At 39.7% G+C, this 21,551-nt stretch overlaps 1 protein-coding gene across 2 annotated transcripts in view; it reads right to left on the bottom strand.

Annotated features, from left to right (window-relative positions):
* The window catches only part of ENOX1 (ecto-NOX disulfide-thiol exchanger 1), a 2,419,302-nt gene that overhangs the window by 1,034,828 nt on the left and 1,362,923 nt on the right, over window positions 1–21,551 (bottom strand). For both annotated transcript variants that reach the window (XM_086935020.1, XM_086935021.1), the window contains one exon: window positions 9,128–9,176. The gene's annotated coding sequence lies outside the window, so the exon portion shown is untranslated. The remainder of the gene's footprint in view (window positions 1–9,127; window positions 9,177–21,551) is intronic.

The following is a 21,551-nucleotide window of genomic DNA, read 5'->3' as shown; positions in this document are numbered from 1 at the left end:
ACCATAGGTTTCAGGCCTTATATAGTTAGGAATTAGCATGTAAAAAACCTTTGAAATTCACTAAAAAAACATAGGTTTCAGGCCCTATATAGTCAGGAATTAGCATTTAAAAAAACCTTTAAAATTCACTCAAAAACCTATAAGTTTTAGGGGTGTTATAGTTAGCTGGACATTTCACTCATACAAAACCATTGAAATTGCTCCTATATAGTTAGTTGTACTAACTATATTTCGCGCACCCGCAATCCACTGCTAATGATGTCACATATTACATCATTCATGACATGGTCAGTGACATCACTGATGACATCTCAAATGACATCACTGATGACATTACGGTTGACATCATCCATGTGACAGTCACATACACCTTTTCCACACTAGTAAAATCTTTCATCACTCTTTGTAAAATACAGAGTATCATATTTTAATCTATTGTCACAGCAATACAAGTATCTAAAAACCCACTCAGTGATTCATAGATGTATACACACATCTAATCACTTACCTGTAGATTCACTCATACATGCTGTCAATGAACAATAGAACACTATCAAAAATACTTGTACACCTATATCGACATTACACACCAGCACACATCCTATTCACATATGAAGTCATCCTACTCACTTATGCAAACAATGGATCATACTTACATATTTACTTAGCTACACACTTATACAAACACAACTTCATCTATTCATTTAGATAGTAAGTCATACTTAGTGAATTATAAAATCATTGTTACAAGTATACAGCTATCCATACAGTCACTCACACAATTATTGAGTCTTATGTCTGCTTATTTATATACAACAACTGATACATACACTGCCTTTTATTTTTCTAGTTTGTTTGACATGTACCATTGAGAAATATATTTGCTCATCACCACACCCATAAAGATATTCACTCAGTCAAACAACTGTTAGAACATGTAGCTTTAACTTCATATATCTAGTGAATCAAGTATTCACACATCTTTGGGCAGTCACACACCCCCCACCGAACCACACACACATTCACTCTCCCATACAAATACTCAGTTAACTAATCAATAACTAATATAGACTTTCACAGAGCTAGTTACCAACTCTGAGCCAATATGTGATTGACAGAATATAAAGCCAATGGCTAAAAGAGGAAGGCTAAAATACAAAGTGCCCACTCTAAGTAGATGGTAAGCAACCTTCTTTCTGACAGCTCTGCTTTCAATGCAGATCTAAAATGCCCTGCTCCATTCTAGCCTCCCTTTAGCCCTATACATATTTAAACACACAGAGACCACGATTGAATGTGCACAGGGAGATTCTTTAAACACGAGCTAAATAGTAGAACATTGTAAATGCATGTTTTAAAGCTTTAGTTTCGAAATTATTTAATGTATTGTTATAAAAAAGCGAGAACCCATAGGTGGAGCTCGGATAAGAAACGGTTAACCGGTGTGCTGTAATTACAAAGATTTATCAATGTGTAATTACAAAATGTTATGTGCAAATAAAACAAAAAATGGCCTAGTCTCTATACTGAAGAAAGTTAAACCACTCCTTGACAGAAGACAGAGAGAATGAATTCAGGAATTTGGGAGCTTTGTCCTAAATTCTTCACCAAAGTAGGCCACTGCCATAAGTAAACTCAGCCTAATATTTGTCCACAAGGTAACCAACTACAGAATGGATCCTCCAAGGCATAATCATATTAATAGGTTTCAAGTGCCTCAGTAAAGAGCATTTGTGGTTACCAGCAGCAGCTCCTTATCACTGTCTAAGGCATAGCACTGCCTCCTGTGAGGCACCACTTTCTGCCCCTTGCCTCTGCTGGTAAAGACTTAACACAAGTTTTGTGTTTTCATGAACACTGTCAGCACACAGGTCAGCCCTCTCAGCTTCCTCTCCAAACTCCTGATGACAAGAGGAGGATGCAGGGCCGGACTGGCTACCGGGCAGTTTTGAATGCTGCTGAGCCGGGGGATAATTTCCTTGATGGGGACCTGTGTGTACTAAAAGAAATTCGTTTCTTTTTCATTATTTCGAAGTACACACAGGTCTCCAAGTACGAAATCAGCCCCACTGCAGGAAAATCTTCCAGCAGCTCGGCAGCATTCCAAACTGACCGGTAGCCAGTCCGGCCCTGGGGGCATGGGGGTGCTGAGGGGGCTAAGGCATGATCCAGCTACAGAGTGTTCTTTCAAAATACAGCACTGTAGCTGGATGTCTGAATTGCGTATGTGAGGGGTATAGTTCACCTACAATCCACTTACACAGGCAAAATCCATTTTTATTTTGCAGATGTTCTACACATGCCTAAGGCAGCAGAGTATATCTGCTAAACGTAGATGTAAGGGTGCATGTCAGTGTATCCCTGAGGCCAGTGAGGAGTTACCCAAGCATCTGCCGCATAATCCCAAGCACTTTCCAAGCTCCCTATAAGGCTGTGCTTCCTGTCACATCCAGAAACTGGGAGAGGCATTGAGGTGGGCCTTACCCTTTTCAAGCCTGGATCTGCTGGTTCTAATGCCCTCTGAGTTGCCATCTAAGGAAGCAAGATAAGTAAAAACAAAAGTGTTTCTCAGTGCATGAGTATGTATGTATGTGTGAGAGTATTTGTGAGTGATTGACACTGACTAAGATTGAGGTAGAGTGTCAAAGAGAGTGAACGTGAGTGAGAATCTTAGTTTGAGAGTGTATGAATAAGTAAGTTAGTACAAGGATATGGGTGAAGGAGTGTAAGTGCATTGTAAGGAGTGAGATATTGGAGATTGTGAGAGGGTGCGAAATGGCATCAAGTGTGAAGCCATCAATAGTGCTGCAGGTTCCATTGAACCAGCGCCAGAGTCATTGAGTGTGAAATGGTGAGTGTGTGTGTTTGTAAGTGAGAGCCAGAGAGCATGTTTGTGTGTGAGTAACTGTGAGTGGGAGTGAGTATGAGTTAGAGAGTGTGAGTTACAGTGAGAGAGGAGAAAGAGACTGAGTATAAGTGAGAGAGTGTGAATGAGTAAGAGTGTGTTTGTTTGCGTGCTTATGATTGTGAATCTGCTGCTATCCCTGGAATACTCAATAGAAGATGGGAGTATGGCGGCACAAGGCAACTTGCTGCAACTGGCATATTGGAGATAAGTATTGCCATTACAAAGGGCACCCATGTCAAAATGCAGGCCCTGGCATACTACAAGTAATTCTTAGTGGCCCCTGTGGGAAAATGCTGGCACTTGCATACTGGAAGAAATTCTTGGCATGGGGCATCCATGGCAAAATGCTTTCACTGGGACTGTGGAGGTAATTCTTGGCATAAGTGAGGGCACCCAAGGTAAAACGCACACCCTGAAATACTGGAAGAAATACTTGACATAAAGAGACATCTGTGGCAAAATACTGATGCTGGAATACCGGAGACAATTCTTTACCTTAATAATGGCAGCCACTGCATGTTCTGGAAGAAGGGTGGGTGTGGGAAAGTATATCATGCTAAAATGCTGCCTCTGAAATACTGGAGGTAATGTTTGACATACGGTCCATCCATGGTATTTGGTGAATACCAGTGGCAATATTCTGGTATTGGAATATTGTATTTCATTTTTGGCATAGTGGCAAACCATAATAAAATGCTGGCATTGGCACTTATTTGGTAAATATAATTTGGGTGGTAACTCATCAGAACCCAGTGTATTGTGTCAGTGTATTGACTTTATTGCTCCGTACATTTCACCCATGGTGAATGGCCTCTCCCCATTGACCTCTCTGTTACTCTAATTCAGGTAGGCCTACTGCATCTAACAGGTCCTCCTTAGTTTTGTGTTTGAGGTAGCACACTTTATACATTCCATTGATTTTCTTGAGTGCTAGTATTGAGGTGCCGTCCATTTTCTCTAACATAGCTATGTCATTCTATTAGATTCACCAACCACTCTAAAAGTTATTTTGTTATTTTAGTGTGTTATGCACTACTGTCCACGCAAGATGTCTCCACATCCACTTGAGCATAGGATTCTAAGTTACAGTTTACAATTATCAAAATGCTATTGCAGTCCATCAGCGAACGATTTCCATAGTGCTCAGGCGTATTATTCCGAAAACCAAATTGACTGCCTCCAACACTGACTACATGCCACCCACACTTTCTACATTTTTCTTAGAGCAGTTGTCTGTAGCATCATGCCGTTAAATGCAGAGTTCTATAGTGCGTTCACGTTTGGTCTCAAGTTCAACATCAGGATTCAAGGAAGGATTCGGCTCCATGGCAATATATACAAATGCAGGGAGACATCAAAAACAGCCTACTTACATTTTCAGGGTCCTTTCCAGCATGTAAGATGTATGCTCTAGTTAAAATCATGTCTATCGTGCTTTTTGAATGATGGGCTGGGGAGAAATAGGAATAATCTGTGGCTGTGTGTGCTGGAGGTTCGAGATGGACCGACAGAGAGGTTACCTGAAACTTAGATCAAAATTCTAACAGTATATCAAGGTCAGGAGAGATTGGAGGAAGTGTATGAGACACTTGGAAATAGCAGGTGCTCATAACATAGAAAGTGTAGGCATGGATTCTGAAACTACACTCATAAAAATCACTATATAGTTCACACTATGCAATCAGCATACTGTAAAGGACGAGTCTGATGGAATATTATGCTCTTGCAAGTTCAAATAGTAAGACAACTACGGGATCTGCTGTGTTGAACAACATAGAAAGGGGCTATGATTGTGGGAGAAATGTTGTAATGAGTATGAAAATGAGTTCAAGGTTTGCTATAAAATTAAAATTCTTAAATAGAGTCTTAAAAATCAATTTGCTTGAATGTTTGTTTAGAGAAAGCACCTTTTGGTTAAACTGTATTCAACTTTATTAAAACCATCATAGTATTATTAGCTAAACCCTATATTATATTATGCAATATGGTCTGTCACACAAATCTTTCTCTAAATTCTCCAAATGGAGTTAGAATAGTAATACATTTAGCCACACTATATTAAAACTACCAATTCCAATTCCAAAAATTCTTTATTTCGGTCATATAGACCATAAAAGATGCAATGCAACATACAGACATTAAAATACATTATTCATAAAAACATTTAAATAAAATCCTCTCTCCCAGCGAGGGGTAATTCAGAATTTCATAAAACAAAGTTCAGGGGGCTTCAGTGAATCTTTTCTTTCTGATCAACCATATGGCCATAAGAAATTTTGAAACAGCGAACACAATGTGACCCAGGGTGCTGGTTTTCAAAATCCTGTATGCCTGTGCATACTCTCTAAACCCCAAGTTCTTACATAGTGGCGCTATCCAGTATTTTCTGGGCCTTTGGTATGCAGAGCACACAAACAAGATGTGGGGGTCATCTTCCACATGGTTGTTACAGCAGGGACATAATTTATTGCCCCCATTAGTCCACTTACACGTATATGATTTAATAGGGAGCGTGCCAAGCCTCCATTGAACGTACAGTTTCCTTGCCAGGATGGGAAAGATAAAATCCATAAAAGGTTCGAAAACATATGAATTTTTGGATTCTAAAAAACGCATAGTTAAGGTGCCGCTATTTTGAGCGTCCATCAGGTGAGCAAGGGACCTGGCTTTATAGATTTGTGCCAGGGCTTTGCGCGAGATTGATAGGCAACCACGCGCAGGATCCTCCCACAGGTCATGGAGATTGATGGCAGACAGTTCATTTTCCACAAAGTTGAGCCAGGGGATTTTGCCACTGCAGTTAAGACTCATGACGTGGGTAAGATCCTCCCTATAATGATGGAGTTCGTCCGTAGACCAGAGCCTGTGCCAGAACTTCACTGGTTTTGACACAAGCTCCTCAGCAATCGGGGGGAGACCCATGTCCATTCTCAGAGGCTGGAGTGGCGTGGAGCTTGGAAGAGCTAGAAGGCGCCGTAGAAAACTGTTTTCAACCATTGATAAGTCCTTCACCGCTTTATGCCCCCATAGTTCGCTGCCATACATGGCCGCAGCCTTGGCCTGGGTCTTGTAAGTTTCGAGGGCCGGGCTTATAGGCTTGAAGGAAGAGGAATTAGCCACTTACAGGATTGCACCCGACAGTTGGGACAATTTGGCCCTAGATCGTACTATCTGGAATACTACCACATCATTACTAAACTGTGCATAATATGTTCCAATTGATTAAGGCATAGAATAGGGCACAGCTTACTCCATCTCAGCAGTGAGAGATATCCCTTCCGCCGAAATATAAATCCTATAGGATGTAATAAGATTTATATTTCGGTGGACGCGATATCCATCACTGTTGTGATGCAGTAACCCATCCTCTGACATCTAAATCAGGCCCTAAGTCTGCAATCTAGGACAGGCATCCTTTGCCGCAGAGTATGTGAGAAAATGTTGTGGTTATTGGTATTAAAAGTTGTGGATACGTCAAGGAGTACATGGCAAATATATCCCAGCAATGTTGCAACCTTGATGGCTACGAAATCCAGCTTTGTTCCACTTGAAGCTTATGGTAAACAAATGAATGCTTCATTATGGGCTTTATGATGACGTATCTGACTTTCAGAGACCCAGGCCAGCCTCTGTACTGGATCTTGGACCCACTGAATGAGCATGACTTCCATTTAGGAGACTAAGGGCCATATGCATCAAAGGGTTTTGCCCGTTCCGTGTCTATGGAAAAATGAGTTCATGCATATGGGCCTACGTCCTAAGGTAAAAACTTGAATATGGATTTATTTATTTATTTAATGCATTGTTATATAGCGCAGACTTTACCCGAAGGTGTCAGAGCGCTGTACAATAGAACCAGTTATGTTACATGAGAGAAACAGTACAAAATAGAACGTTACAAAAATAAACAGGAGTGGTAGAGTAAAACCATATAGGCAATAACACAATATCAAACACAGCAATCAAGTGTGGGGAATGAACAAGAAGATATTACAAATTTATATTGAAGAATTAACTTCCTGGTCTGAGAATGAGAGTATTAGTTCTGAAAGTGTCTTTGGAAGAGAAGAGATTCGAGGTCAGCTTTGAAAATCTAAATGGAGGTGGTGGCACGGAGCAATGGATGACCTGCTTACTGTTTCTGACCGATTCTCAATGCGGTTGGCCTGAAATCACACCTAAGTCCCAGTCAACCATGAACTGTTATTTTTCAAGGGTGCTTTACTTTTTCTATGTGCTCTGTCCTTGTAACTTTAAACATTTATATTTGCAGTTCCCCTTTCCAATGTTAATAATTGTGGTATCTTTTTGCTCATTAGCTCGTTCTTATTTTTCTCAATTGCTTTGTGAATTGCATTATATTTTGTCCTTCACTTTAAAATTGTTGTTACTGCTTGAACTTAACATGCAATACTCGGGTGGTCACTAACAAACCACGTGATCCTCAAGTAATCATGACACTCTGATGGCATACATAATCTGGTGGGACAGCACAGAAGAAATACACATTGCGACCCTTGCTCAATACCTCAATTGGCAGCTTAACTTTGGCATTTGGAATTCAAAGACCACCCTTGTAGTGCACCTTTAATACCAAACAAAGATTTAGGCATCTACGTGCCCACATTCACCAGCTACACCATAAAGATAGTGGTATGTTAGGGCTAACATATCACTAACAGTCTGATGTGGTTGTTGAGTGTGACGAGACACCCTTTAATGGAGTATCTTGAATGAGATGCACTTTAATAATGGCATTTAATACAGCATCCGTTCTCCTACTTTCAGGTAGCCACATGCATCAAATGTATGAATATTAGATCATGACAGATAAAGGGAGTAGATTTAGGAGCAATGGTGTATCCCATTCAACACAACCAGTATGAGGCCACACACCTTCAGTGTATAAATATGAAACTCATAATTGAGGCTGCTCCTATGGTTAGTTTCAGAAGGAGCCTTATCATTGTTAAAACATTGGTTGTTCCACCTAATTAATACATGTTTATTTACTACTTACATTCTGCTGGCTATTTAAGAGTAGAAAATACAAAAGTAAAATTAATCCTACATGTTTATATATTTATCTTGGAAAGCGACCATCATGCTTGTGGATGAAAATAACTTATATAGAGAAGCATTACCCAGAGGAGTGGGGGATGTTGATCCATTTGTATGTTTCAAATGCCCATACTCTCCCAGTCTGAAATTTGCAAAACTGTGATAATAAAAATAGGACTATGTGTCCCTGTGATATTATTTGGCCTGGATTTACTGCATCCGGACATTACCTCCGCAATCACAATTTTTTGGCCTAGATTGGGGAATAACATGCAGGTCTCAGAACTACAAGGTAGATTGTTGCATGTGATTCTGAAAAAATAATTTATAAAAAATCTCCTGCACAGCATTGTTTTTTGTTTAATATGTATTGAATTGTGTTAAATGTGTTGAATTAATTTAAATGATCTTTAATTATTTCACATTTTTAAATGAATGCAAATGTTTATATATCAAAAACTTTTTGAAATGTTATATTTTTAAAGATAGGAGACATGGTGCTAGAGATTGCCTCTCATAAGGTTAACAATTGCATTTTGTAGTAAGTAAGTAGTATTACAATAGTATTATTTCCAGAGTAGTGTGCTACTCGCCGAAAAAGCGCTTCAAAGCCTTGTCAGGGGTAGTAAGCGCTATATAAATACAATTACAATACAATACCATACTTTATGTACTCCAAAATGCAGTTAGCGAATCGGGCCCTTACTTTTTGTATATAAGAATCACAAAAAAACAAACAAGAGAGAAAAGGTGGGCCTAAATGTAAAGAACTGTGTTTTAAACATTACCAGAAATACACATTTTATCATAATTAAAAAACCTGAGATAATGATCTTGGTTTGAGTAGATAATTATACCTTAGCAAACCCCCACCAGTATGATTACGGCTGAATTTCTAAATGAAGACTTAGATTCAAATCATGCGAGAATTTTAAACAGAGGACATTGGAACTGAATGTGGTGGTGTACCGCCACAGATGGCCTATCATTTCTTACTGCAGCAGACTAACCTTCTCTTATGTGGTTTATAGTACCAGTGGTGTTCAAAGCAGCAATTCCTCTTGACATAAAACCAATAATGCTGTTTTATTAAACCCTCATGATTTAATAATTGATCTTTTGCAAAGCGATGTAACATTTATATGGAGAGTTGCTTACCTTCTTAAAAGCTTGTCTTTCAGTGAACGTCAGATCGAAGAAGGGTTGTCTGCAGATGAAAAACACATATGATATAGCTGTTAATATATATTTATTTTCAGATCTGTCTTCTGGTACTTATTAAACGATGTATAATTTGATTGCACTGTGTTTCTTTAATGGTATGATGTGAGATTGCTTCTTCTAACCTTCAAAAGCACTCGTTTCTGCCTTTAGCTTAGGAATACCTCTGTCTGTCTCTCACGGCAGTTATCCTATCTTAAAAAATAGTTCCACTCAGGCTCGAAAAACAAAACAACAACAAGTGCTTCATGAAAAAAGAAAATACTTAAGAAGCACAACTAAACTACAAAAAAAGAATCATCAGTTTCAAATGTATAGATGACTTCGTGAGTGAACAGAAACACAGCTTTCCCAAATATGGTTTCAATTATTAAAGTCAAAAGAAAAAACTATGGACACACACTGTTCTTCATAGTCTTAACTGCAAAAATGTGAGCAATAAGAAGTTTAGTAACTAGAGTACTGGACACAAAAATCATTTGTACAACGGTAACTAATATTGGTCCAAAAAAGTTCAAAAAAGCTGTTATATCAAAATTTACCATAATTGGAGCAATTTGTGAGTATGAGATCACTAGTATAACTAGGTAGAGGTAGGGCCTGATTTAGAGTTTGGCTAATGTCTACTCCATCACAAACATGACATACATCCCGTCTGCCTTATCACAAGTGTACTAACATAATGTACCTTATAAGGCACACAGGGGCAGATTTACATGAAACTGATGCATCTGTATAGATGCGTCAGTTTCCCTGTGCCTGAGTGAAAAACCCTTGCACCACTATAGATGTGCCATATTTACAATACGGCACACTATGGCACAAGGATTGACAGATGCGTCAGAAATTCTGACGCCTGTTGGTGGAAAAGTCACGCATGGCTGGAGTTGTGTCGCAAGCACGACACAACTTAAGCAATGCGTGTTGTGGCCTATTTCCAATACACGGTGTCACTCCTTACGTCTGCTTCAAGCAGGCGTAAGGTTTGGACGCAGTGGCATCCAAAAAGTCACGCAGTGAAATAGTGTAGATTTCACTGCGTCACTTTTACGAGGCTTTCCTGCGTGGGAACGCCCACCCTGCATACATTATACCTTACGCAGGTATAATGTCACGCAGGGCTATACAACGTGACGCATCTAGGGAGATGTAAATTTGCAGCTTTTGTTACGCAACAGCAACGTAAAGTGACGCAAGGGGCTTGTAAATCTGCACCACAGTATTTAGAAATGCCAAGAATCTGTAGCATCTAACAATAACCTGTGTTTTTAGTGTTTTACATCACACTTCTGCAAATTCTATGGGCTATAAAGAAAAGGTATTACTATCAACCTATTTAAAGGCACTGAATTGAAGGACATCAAAAACATGGATGAAACAAATGGCTCTGCTACGGTCAAATCCCTGCATCATCAGCATTGATCATTTGTCTCCAGAAGACACAGCCTTGGCTACTCTACAGCTTGATTCCCTTAAGCTAAGATGTCAAAATATCAAAAAGTACAATATAAAAACAAAATACAGATCTAATTGTAACTCATACAGTAATACATAACAATGGCCCATATAAGACACAGAATAAGCTCTGGACAAAAATAAATACATGTAAATGCTATTGTAGGAAATTGGGTTACTGGCAGGGGGCATGTAACCCTACAGAAGCACCAACAACAGTTCTCGTTAGGGTGAAACACAAGCAAACCCCAATTTAACCTGTGCTTAACCCTCCGGTAGTATGGCACAAAAGCAGTCAGGCTTAACTTAGAGGCAATGCGTGAAGTATTTCTGCAGCAAACAAACAGAAAAGAAGCATTAACACATCAGTAGAAAAATCCCACACCAATTTAGAAAATTAGAGTAAAATGTATTCAATTATTTGACACCAAAATGACAAAACTCCAATCAGTAGAATTGAAGATATGCACTTTTAAAGATTTACGTGAGAACAGTGCTTAGAAGCACAAAGCTGTAACTGTGAGTATCTGGTCACGCCGGTCTAGGACAAAGTCCAAGTTCAGATCTACTGCGATGGAGTGGGGCCAGGTACAGGGATCTAGTTTGACCGACTGAATAAAGTACCATATATCCATGTTGCAGTGCGTTGCAAGATTCCGAATCAGTTTAAAGGAACTGCAAGTGCGATGAAGGTGAGCGAGACAGCAGCAGTTCCAGAGTGCTGCAGGGCAATGCATTAGAAATGTATTTCGCAAGGTCAATTCTGCTCAAGTCCACAGCTGGGCAGCCACCTTCAGGCCAAATTCCAAGTGCCTAGGATGGGGCTGATACCATTTGGGGGCAAGACGTACAGCAGGGAAAATCCAGGTGCTGGGTGCATGGTGGTTGGAGCCTTTTCTGTCCCTGAGGCTCTGATCAGAAGGCAAGCCAACCAGCCCTTGGATTCATTCTGGTGGTCTTGGGCTCAAGATGCAGGTCCAGTCCCTCTCACTCTAGTAGCAGGGCAGCAGAGTAGCAGTCCTTCTTACAGCAGAACAACATAACAGTCCTTCTGAGCCTTCCACAGTTCCAAAGGTGTACTGAAGAGTTGGGTTTGAGGGTCCAATATTTATACTTGGTAACAGCTTTTGAAGTCGGAGAAGGTTCTGGAGGGTTCTACCACCTGAGTTGTTCTGAATTTCCTGCCTCCCTGCCCTGACCCTTTGTGAGTGTACTGAGGCAGAGCCTTTGTTATGTGCAAGTGTGGTAGGTGACAGCTCAACCATTCTATCAAGTCAGCCATGGCCCTTCCTGCCAACCCCTATTCCCCCTTTGTCTCACTGTCTGGGAGCAATACACAAAGACCAACTGCAAGTTACACCTAGTTATGTGACCCGGGACACAGGCTACATGCACCAAATGGTTGGGAGCAGAATATGTCAACTTTCTAAAAGTGCCATTTTCAGATCCGTGACTTAAAATTGGACTTTGCCCTTAAATAGGGTTTTAAATTGCAATTCTTTAAAGACCAAGCTCAACTTTCCTACCTGTTTCCAATTGAAAGTTAGCACTTATTAAAAGTAATAAGGTAACCTCATGTTATCCTACGTTAGAGGTATGCCTTACAACAGTGAAACACAAATGTAGGAGTTTTTCTGTACAGAACATGTAATAAGTACAAGTATATGTCCAACGTTTTAAATGCACTGCACCCTGCCCTCTGGGCTGTGTAGGGACTACCCCCGGGGTGACATGTATGTGTAAAAATGTATGGTTTAGGTCTGACAAATTAGTTATTTATCTACGTTGAAATGGCAGTTTAAAACTACACAAACAGGCTAAAATAGAAGGCCTGAGATATGTTTAAAAGAGCTACTTAAGTGGGTGGAACAATCAGTGCTGCAGGCTCACTAGCAGCATTTAATTTACAGACCCTGGGTCCATGCAGTACCACTTTACTAGGGACTTACTAGTAAATTAAATGTGCCAGTTGGATGTAAGACAGTTTTATCATGTTGAAAGGTTAGACCACAAGCACCTTAGTGCTAGTTAGCAGTGGTAAAGTGTGCAGAGCCCTAAGGCTAACATAAAATTAGATCAGCCAAAATCGAATAGTATGGTAAAATGTTTAAGGGGAAGACCGCCATAGGCTGACAGGTCTAACAGATATATAGGGAAAAATAGGAGGCGGGTTGATGTGTCAAACAGATTAGTGTTAGGCAAGTATTAAATACATAAACAAGCAGGAAAAATATTTTGGGGTACGTGCCTGTAGCCGCTACGCCCCTCTGTATTTTTGCAATGTACTGATGTTTTAAAATAAAGAGTCGCGTTAGCTTTTGCTACTTCAAATAACTGTTTGCCCTGTTTATGTTTCAGTATTTACTAGTATTTTTCACCAATAAGTCTTCCATAAAGATGTACGATGGTTCACCATCTTGCTTAAAAACTGTGTGACCACTTCCCTTGATGCTCTTGGTATTGGGTGTATCACATCACTTCAATTTTTGTGGAGTGGTGTGGCTCACTGGTTAGAGGCGGCAGACCCGGAAGCAGAGAACGGGCCGGGACCAGGGTTCAATTCCCGACGTGGCAGGGTCTTGGACCAGGGTCAACGTACTTGATAATTCTCGCCTCTGTGCCTACTCTAACCAGGGATCACACTCGGCAACTCTGGGCATTAAGCTTGCCTCATCTCTACAACGGCCCCCCACAGACGCCGGGGATGCCTGGTTTCACCTTGGAGATACCCAGAAAGGGACCATCTCACAGGGAAAGCCAGGATGGGTTCCCCAGCGGTCTTCCGCGCCAGGATAATCCGGTAGTAATTGAGCGCGCTACAAAACAGCATATTACATTATTACCTGCACCAGTGAACTAGCTTAAATGAAACTATTGGAACCAATGATCTCATCAGCCCTGGAATATAATGCTTGGTAGAAGGTTGTTCATGGAAACCAACATGTTTACTAGTGAGTGGGATGAGCATTTAAACAATAATTGACAAAATTATATAAGTGTGTGAGTTAGAAAGCCTGATAGTTTGGCATTGTTGAGGAGAGCACTGCCAATTATTCAGTAATAGTGGTTTAAGGTCATAGCATTAGCACAAAGTAAGGGTGGCAGGGTTACAATTTATTGGTTTGGGCCAGTCATTAGTCTTGAATTTAGGTTGGGTCTGTCTGCATGTAATATTCAGACAATGGCATGTTGGCAACTCCAGCGGAGATAAAACTGGCAAATAGTCATTTATATTTGAAGGGTTGTCCTCTGCTACTCCCTGATTAATATAAAACAATCTATTTTTTATCGACTATCAAAATGATGTTGCTCCCCATTATAAACTTTTATCTTTCAATGCTTCCTATCTCTCTTCCTCATCACTTTTTTTAAATGCATTAATCGTCTTCTAATGAAACTTTTATGGAATAATCGCAAAGACAAAATCTCCCTTTTTTGTCTTCAACTACCCACGAACCTGGCTGGTGTTAACTTTCCCAATATCTCCCGTTTTCATTCTGCATTTACACTTAAACAGCTTTGGCCATTTTTCACTGAATCATCCCAGTTCCCTCTAACAGCCTGGAGTTCTATAGAACTCGCTCAACTTGCTCCCTTCTCCTTTCTAACATCTACCCGTTTATCTCACCCCCTGCAAGATTTATTACCCCTGTTTTTAAGCATTCAAAAGCACTTGCGCTTTCAATTTTTCGTTCTTTCTTTTCCCCTCCACCCTTCATTTATTGACCCCGATCTGGTATAACAAATTTCTTAAGATCAATAACAAAGCACTCTTCTGGAAAGAATGGATCGATAAAGGCATTTTTACCTATGATCACCTTATCAAAGACAACTCCTTAAGATCTCTCCAAGATCTGCGTGACTCTTTTAACCTCTCTACCAAACATTCAAACCACTTCCTTCTCCCTACACCTACTCTTTCTTCCACTATCTAAGTGAATATTCCCCTCTCTAATGCTACAATTCCCCTTTCTTCCCCACCAGACTTTACTATCCCTCTTAAAGCCTCAGCCATTTATAAGCTTCTCTCTCATTTCCCTATTGAAAGGCCCAAATCTAAATTAGACCTTCTATGGGAAGAGGATTAAGCCCAAGAAATTTCCTTAGCTATTTGGGATGTTCTCTGATCTAAAATACACGTAGTCTCCCGCTCTGCCAGTACAACACAGACTTTTAATGTTTTTTTACAATAGACTATTCTTTACACCCTCAGACCTTTAGAAATTCAAACTACTAGACTCTAAAACATGTTGGCCCTGTTCCTGTGATCACAGTGATTTCCTCCATATGTTTTTTCACTGCCCTGAAGTCAAAACCCTATTGTCCCGTATTTGGTCTACACTTAATAATATTTTGTCTACTGATATCCCCTTTGCTATCGTACATATCTTTCTAGGTGGCTCCTCTCCAATTTGGAATGTTCAACAGATTGTCCGCAAATTTATTGACCTTTTCATAGCTATTTCTTTACAGATAATAACTACTAATTGGAAAAAAATTGCATATAATGCTTGGTGGACTTTGCTTTGTCACCATCACAGACTTGATCGCGCTTATGCTACAAATGTACCACTCTTAATCAAAAAAGATTTCTTATGGTTGCCTCTAACTGATTATCTTTCTAGACATACCCTTTAAGTTGTTTCTTTATAATCTTTTTTCCTTATGTTATTTGATACATTTTAATATAGATTTTGTATCTTACAGTTGCCTTTATTCCCTCTCTCTTTTTCCTTCTCCTTTCCCCCTAATGAAAATTCCCCATAAAAGCTAAGTTTATTGGTACTGTTTATGCCCCTCTTTGGGGTTAGTAGCCTCATTTTTATTGTATTTCAAATGTTTTCCTGCTCTTTTTTATACCATTTCTCCCTGTAATTATGTTTTATGTGGTTTTATCTTCATTTAATAAAGCTTTTTAAACATAAAAATACAATTTAAAACAATCTACACCAGAAGGGTGCACGTCCCAATAGCATTCCATCCCTGTGCCCCAGGCTACACTGGTCTTTAAAGGCCCTCTTCCTCGATCTAGTCCCTTGCCTAGTTTAGGCCTATAACTCAGTTAGAGGGCCTTTAACTTTCAGTGCCATTTGTGCCCTATGATGCTTTATAAGAACACCGCTTGAGAAATGGTGTTTGCGGAAAAGGCTCAGGCAATATAGCTGAATATGTCAGTTTTGTTTATCATCAAACATGCGTTTTAGGTATATTCACGCCTTCTGCCTATTTTGACAATTATTTTCAAGATCCAAACAATGAAAACAATTTTTGACGGACAACATCCTCATCCAATAGGACAATACTTATTAATATATGTACTTTCAAGCAAGCATACATACTTGCATTACATGTTTTCAACATATCTAACTAAATTAAAAGATGGGTTGAATACATTGTAATGCAGAGAAGAGCACTGCATCCCCAGCCAATTTCTAGCAAAAATACAAGATAATGCAGCAGAATCAGCCTATTGTGCCAAAACACTAAGGGGCAGATTTACATGAAAGTGACGCATCTATAGAGATGCGTCACTTTTCTTGCGCCACCCTAAAAAATGCTTGCGCCACCGTGGTGCACCGTGGATGAAGGATTGACAGATGCACCAGAAATTCTGACGCATCTGCTGGGGCAAAAGTCACGCATTGCTGGAGTCCTGTTGCACGCACAACGCAACTCCAGCAATGCATTTTGTGGCCTATTCCCACTACACTGGTTGACTCCTTACACCTGCTTCAAGCAGGCGTAAGGTTTTGACGCAGTGGCGTCCTGAAAGTGACACAGTGAAATCTTGTAGATTTCGCGGTGTCACTTTTACGAGGCTTTCCTGCATAGGAACGCCCTCTTGCATACATTATACCTGATGCAGGTAAAATGTGATGCAAGGCTTTACAACGTGACGCATCTCCCTAGATGTGTCACATTGTAAGTAGGGTGCATTGTTTGCGGTGCTGTTGCGTCACAAAATGTAATGCAATGGCGGTGCAAAGAGGCGCAAGGGGCTTGTAAATCTGCCCCTTACATTTTTAACTAGTCATGAGAAATATTAGTGAATCTAATTATTCATATCTCATGTTGTAATAACAATACATTTCCAATAGAAATGTTGTCAATGGTAGAAAGAGCCGTGGATGTGTGCATATGAGTGTCCTATACACAACTATTTTGTTTCAGTTTAGGGTTGTCGATCAGGCTTGGAATGAAAGGTTGTCGTGTTTCTAGGCTGGAAATGTATCTGCCCCTTGCCGAAAGAAGGCTTGCATTAACATGCAGCATCTTGAGGGGTGGATGCCAGAGAGCAGAAGTTTACAAAAGGAACGTTGTATGTTGGATATTGAACACAGAAATATCGCCTGAAGTAAATATTGTGTCTTAAATACATTTCCCCATTGGGTGCACACTTTCTGCTATTAACTCCAATGAGGTGATAATATCCTAAAAGGCATCCAGAATGCAATATCTATGTCAGACTATATTCGCTGACAATGATATTCTGGTCCCACACCAAAATAACAGCACATGTTAATGATCCGATACATCTGGGATAAAAAACACATATTACTAAATTTGTCTGATGCGTATTATGAGAGGTGACATTTAATAAAACATAATATTGGCAGGCACCACTATAGATCAAACTGAACTCTTCACCTCAGATCTGCTCACTTCTACCAGCATGAGTTTACACATTGACTTTAACATTAGATTGAAGAGTTTCCTCTGGCTCTCAACCCACAGCTTTTCTACACTGTACGAAACCCACTCATAATTACTACCCAAAACGTAAGTGAGTCTAACTCCCACTCAGCACATGCTCAAGTAAATGAAATCCAACAGAACCATGAACATACATGAACCTGAATGATCCGCGATACTCCGAAGCAGGAACATCATCCTACTCAATATTCCCTTACTCAACACTCATCAGGAAAACAACTGCTTTGTCCAGGTCTCAAAACTAGGACTGTGATCCCAGACCACATCATAAATTCACCCGGATCTTTAAAAATAGTCCTAGAAACATACTGTAACAGAGAACACAAAGCTAAAGACAGATGGTGACTAGAGACAAATTACAATGGAAAAGTATATAATTATTGTAAAATGAGCTTAAAATTGTACACTCAATATGTTACAAAAATATAATCACAATTCTAAATAGATTCAAAACTACTCGTCATTGTAAACAGAGGCAAATCCTAATGGCATTTGCATACACGGCTGTACACTGTTTATTGGACACACAGCATCCACTCATGATAAGTACATGCACTCTATGAGTTCAAACCACGCTTTCTAAAATAACAATAAATAAATATAATTGGCACCTCAATTACATAAATAATAAAAAATGGTGCATGTTCAAGAGATTCAGTATATATTTTCACGTTCATTAAAAAACTGAAATACAAAACGTATAATGGCATGTGTTTGTAACATCAAGTTATTTCCAAAGAAAAAGCTTATTAGTGAAATGGTAAAACTTGGCATTTAAAGTTCAGGTTGGACTTGCAGTGAGATGGAACAGCAATGTAGAATACACTAGGGCATATTACCAACAACTGGCGATAATTTTTGTCTCTAACTTGTTTAGAGACAAAAATTATCGCCGCACATCGGCGATTTTTATCGCAGATAAACCTTGCTATTAACAAGGTTTATCGCAAATGCGATAAAAAACGGCCGAAATGCATGAATATCGCTGAAAAGTCAGCGATATTCATGCATTATCGAGCAAATGCTCTTAGCCATGTTATCCACCTCCCATTGGATAACATGGCTAAGAACTGCTCAGGGCAGGTGTTAGCTTTTGGAGATATTCCCGCTTAGCGTGAATATCTCCAAAAGTTGGTAATAGGAGATAGCGATGTTAGCGACTGTTTTCAGTCTCTAACATCTTGGCACGCCCACTTTGCATCTCATTAGTGATAAATATCACTGACATGCAAAGTGGGGCCCAAGATGGTCGCTATCTCCTACTAGCTGTCGCTAACTGGTGTTAGCGACAGCTTGGTAATAGGGAGATAATTTTATATCAGCTTTCTTGGCTTTTAAAGCCAAAAAAGCGGAGATAAACCCCCTTGATAATATGCCCCACTGTTCCTTAAATCTCTTTGAATCAGATTCTTGAAAGGCTTCATGCCTTCTATTCTGGCAATCCAGCCAGAATAGGAGACACCGAAGAACTTTTGAAGGCTGAGATGGAAATACATAACCAACATCAGGTAACATGTCTGAGAGACTACAGTTCCTCCTCACGAATATGAGAAGGTAGGAAGCAGAAACCCAGCAGATCCAAATTGGTCCAATATCCTCTCCGCACTCTCCCAGACTTAACAATACCAGGTACCTCAGGAACCGCAGGGGATCAAGACATACCATGCAATCACAAGTTGATTGATACCTCAGAGTCCCCTAATAGACCAGATGACTTCCCAAAAATAACACCCTATTCCTATGAGTATTTCCCCTTGCCCCTCGAGTTTCAGGCAGAAATGTTGGTTGTTGATCCAGTGTTCTTAAGGGACATGTAAATACTGTCACCGGCCCCATCGGAATTACAGAGACAATGGCCATGATCGCCTAGACATAGTAGAGGGAAGTAATATGATCCTAGGGGCATATTTATCGCTAAATAAGCTTAGCAACAATTTTTTTATCGCCATGCATCGCCGGATTTTATCGCAGAGATAACGTGCTATTAGCAAAGTTTATCTCCAATGCGATAAAATATCCGGCGATAGCGGCTTAATGCGTGAATATCGCTGGAAATCCAGTGATATTCAGGCATTAACGCCAATAGGGTCTTAACCTGAATATCCAACTCCCATTGGATGTACAGGTTAAGAAGTGGTCTGAGCAGGCGTTAGTTTTCAGCGATATTCGCGCTTAGCACACATTTTTTCATCACTACTCCTGCGTTGATAATAGGCGATAGCGATGTTAGCGACTACTTTCAGTCGCTAACAGGTTAGGTATGCCCACTTTGCATGTCATTGGCGATAAATATCGCTGACATCCAAAGCAGGTCCCAACAGCTCGCTATCACCTAAAAGCTGTCGCTAACTGATGCTAGCGACAGCTTGCTAATAGGGGGATGAAATTATCGCCGCTTTGCGTCCGAAAACGGCCGCAAAAGCAGCGATAATTTCATATCACCTGCATTGGTGATATGCCCCCTAATGTTTAACTTGGCCAAAGCATGTGGTCAAAAGGGCTGAGCCAATAATAATAGTGATGGCAGTTGTTTGTGTTGTATCTAGATCTAGCTTTGTAAATTTGAGGCATAGCTGAAAGAAGCATTATTTCAGGCAGCAGTATAAGTTTTCTCAATCAGCAACGATTTCCTGGAGACAATTCTTAGCATTCCCAGGAAATGCAGGGCAATTACTAGGCTGTCTCCCAGTCCCTAACTAAGATGTTTTCCTATAAAAATTATAACCTGATTAATTGACATCTTGTTGGCTGCGCACAACAAGCAGTAGTTTCGTAATTGGTCCCTGTATTGGTAGTTGATATAATTCCATTTGCCCAAAAACATATTTTTAAATTGGGGAATTGTAGAGAGAGGGAGGGTCAGCTCCTGGAAGACCTGCCTTCCTCCTGGCTGAGTTCCTAATAAGAGAGGGATCAGAAATATCATCCACATTGTGATCAAGAATTGATAAAACTTTCTTAGAACAACATTAGGACATCATTAAGGGACTGCATGCAGCCTTGTATTTCAAACAATCAAAATGTATGAATATTGCAAAGACCCAATCATCTGAACAATTTATTTCATACGAAATGCTTCACATACCTTCAGAATTCTCAATTGTAGTACATTTTAACATGCAATTAACATGTCATGTCCCATACCCCAGGGACTAAACAGCAATAATATTCGGTGGATACGTTCAGAGCTAAGCATTCCAAAACATTATGCTGTTTCCACAAATGATACAAAATGCCTTCGAGGTTTTGATATGTATACGTTCATGTCTATGTTTTTAATTGACTAGATGTGTGCATAGAAAACTGCAGAGGATGATATATTTTAAAATGTAGTCCTGAATAGAATACATATACATTGTGTCTAATCCTCCCTAGTACCCAAACGTGTTACCTATGGGTGTGAATACACAGTCCCGGGTGTGCAGTGACCTATTATTATTGTCCTGGTTATATGTTACACAGTGTAGTACTGTAACATATATTTCAATGTAAGTGCTGGAGTCTGCTTGTCTTTGTAGCCATTTTGTATCGAATATAAGTTGTCTACACTAATTCAGATCTCCAATTTTTTTTATATGCTCAATTCCAAGTCTGATATATGTGTTACCTTTACACACTCAAGAAAGCTAGATCAGTGCTTGGGACTTTATACACTTCTCATTCCTCCACATACCACATTCTTCTTCATTACTCTTCATTCCGCTTTCACTATTTATTTATTGTCCTATTTATGTAGTCAATTAATTTATTTACTTGTACTTTTATATAGGGGACTCAAAAGGGTTAAGTGAGGAAGGCTGACCTTATTCTAAAATCCATGTTGCATTGTACATTTTAAGACATCATCATTCCTTCTCCTTACACTTTATTTACTTTTAACTAAATTTAAGTTGAGTTGCTCAAATTCTTTTTGATGTCATGTGAAAGCCCAAATAGAGCTAAGAAACATTGAAATCCAGTTATTGATGAAACATGACTTGACACAGGTCAGCGGAAAACCCTAAACCAGTTTAGAGATTGGTTAAAGCATTTCTTTCAGCAATATTAGAGTAAGGTTGCATAATTCTATCCTCTCTATTTGGTGTATAAGGAAAAGCTGCTGCATTGAATCATCAAGCATTGCTAAGAGTTTAGTCCAGTGCTTAATTTGAGCCTGTGGTAGTTGGTAGTGTCCTCGAGCAATCATTTTTGA

The sequence above is a fragment of the Lissotriton vulgaris genome, chromosome 8 (genome assembly GCF_964263255.1).
Source record: "Lissotriton vulgaris chromosome 8, aLisVul1.2, whole genome shotgun sequence".
NCBI lineage: Eukaryota > Metazoa > Chordata > Amphibia > Caudata > Salamandridae > Lissotriton > Lissotriton vulgaris.
This window is presented reverse-complemented; position numbering and strand designations above follow the sequence as displayed.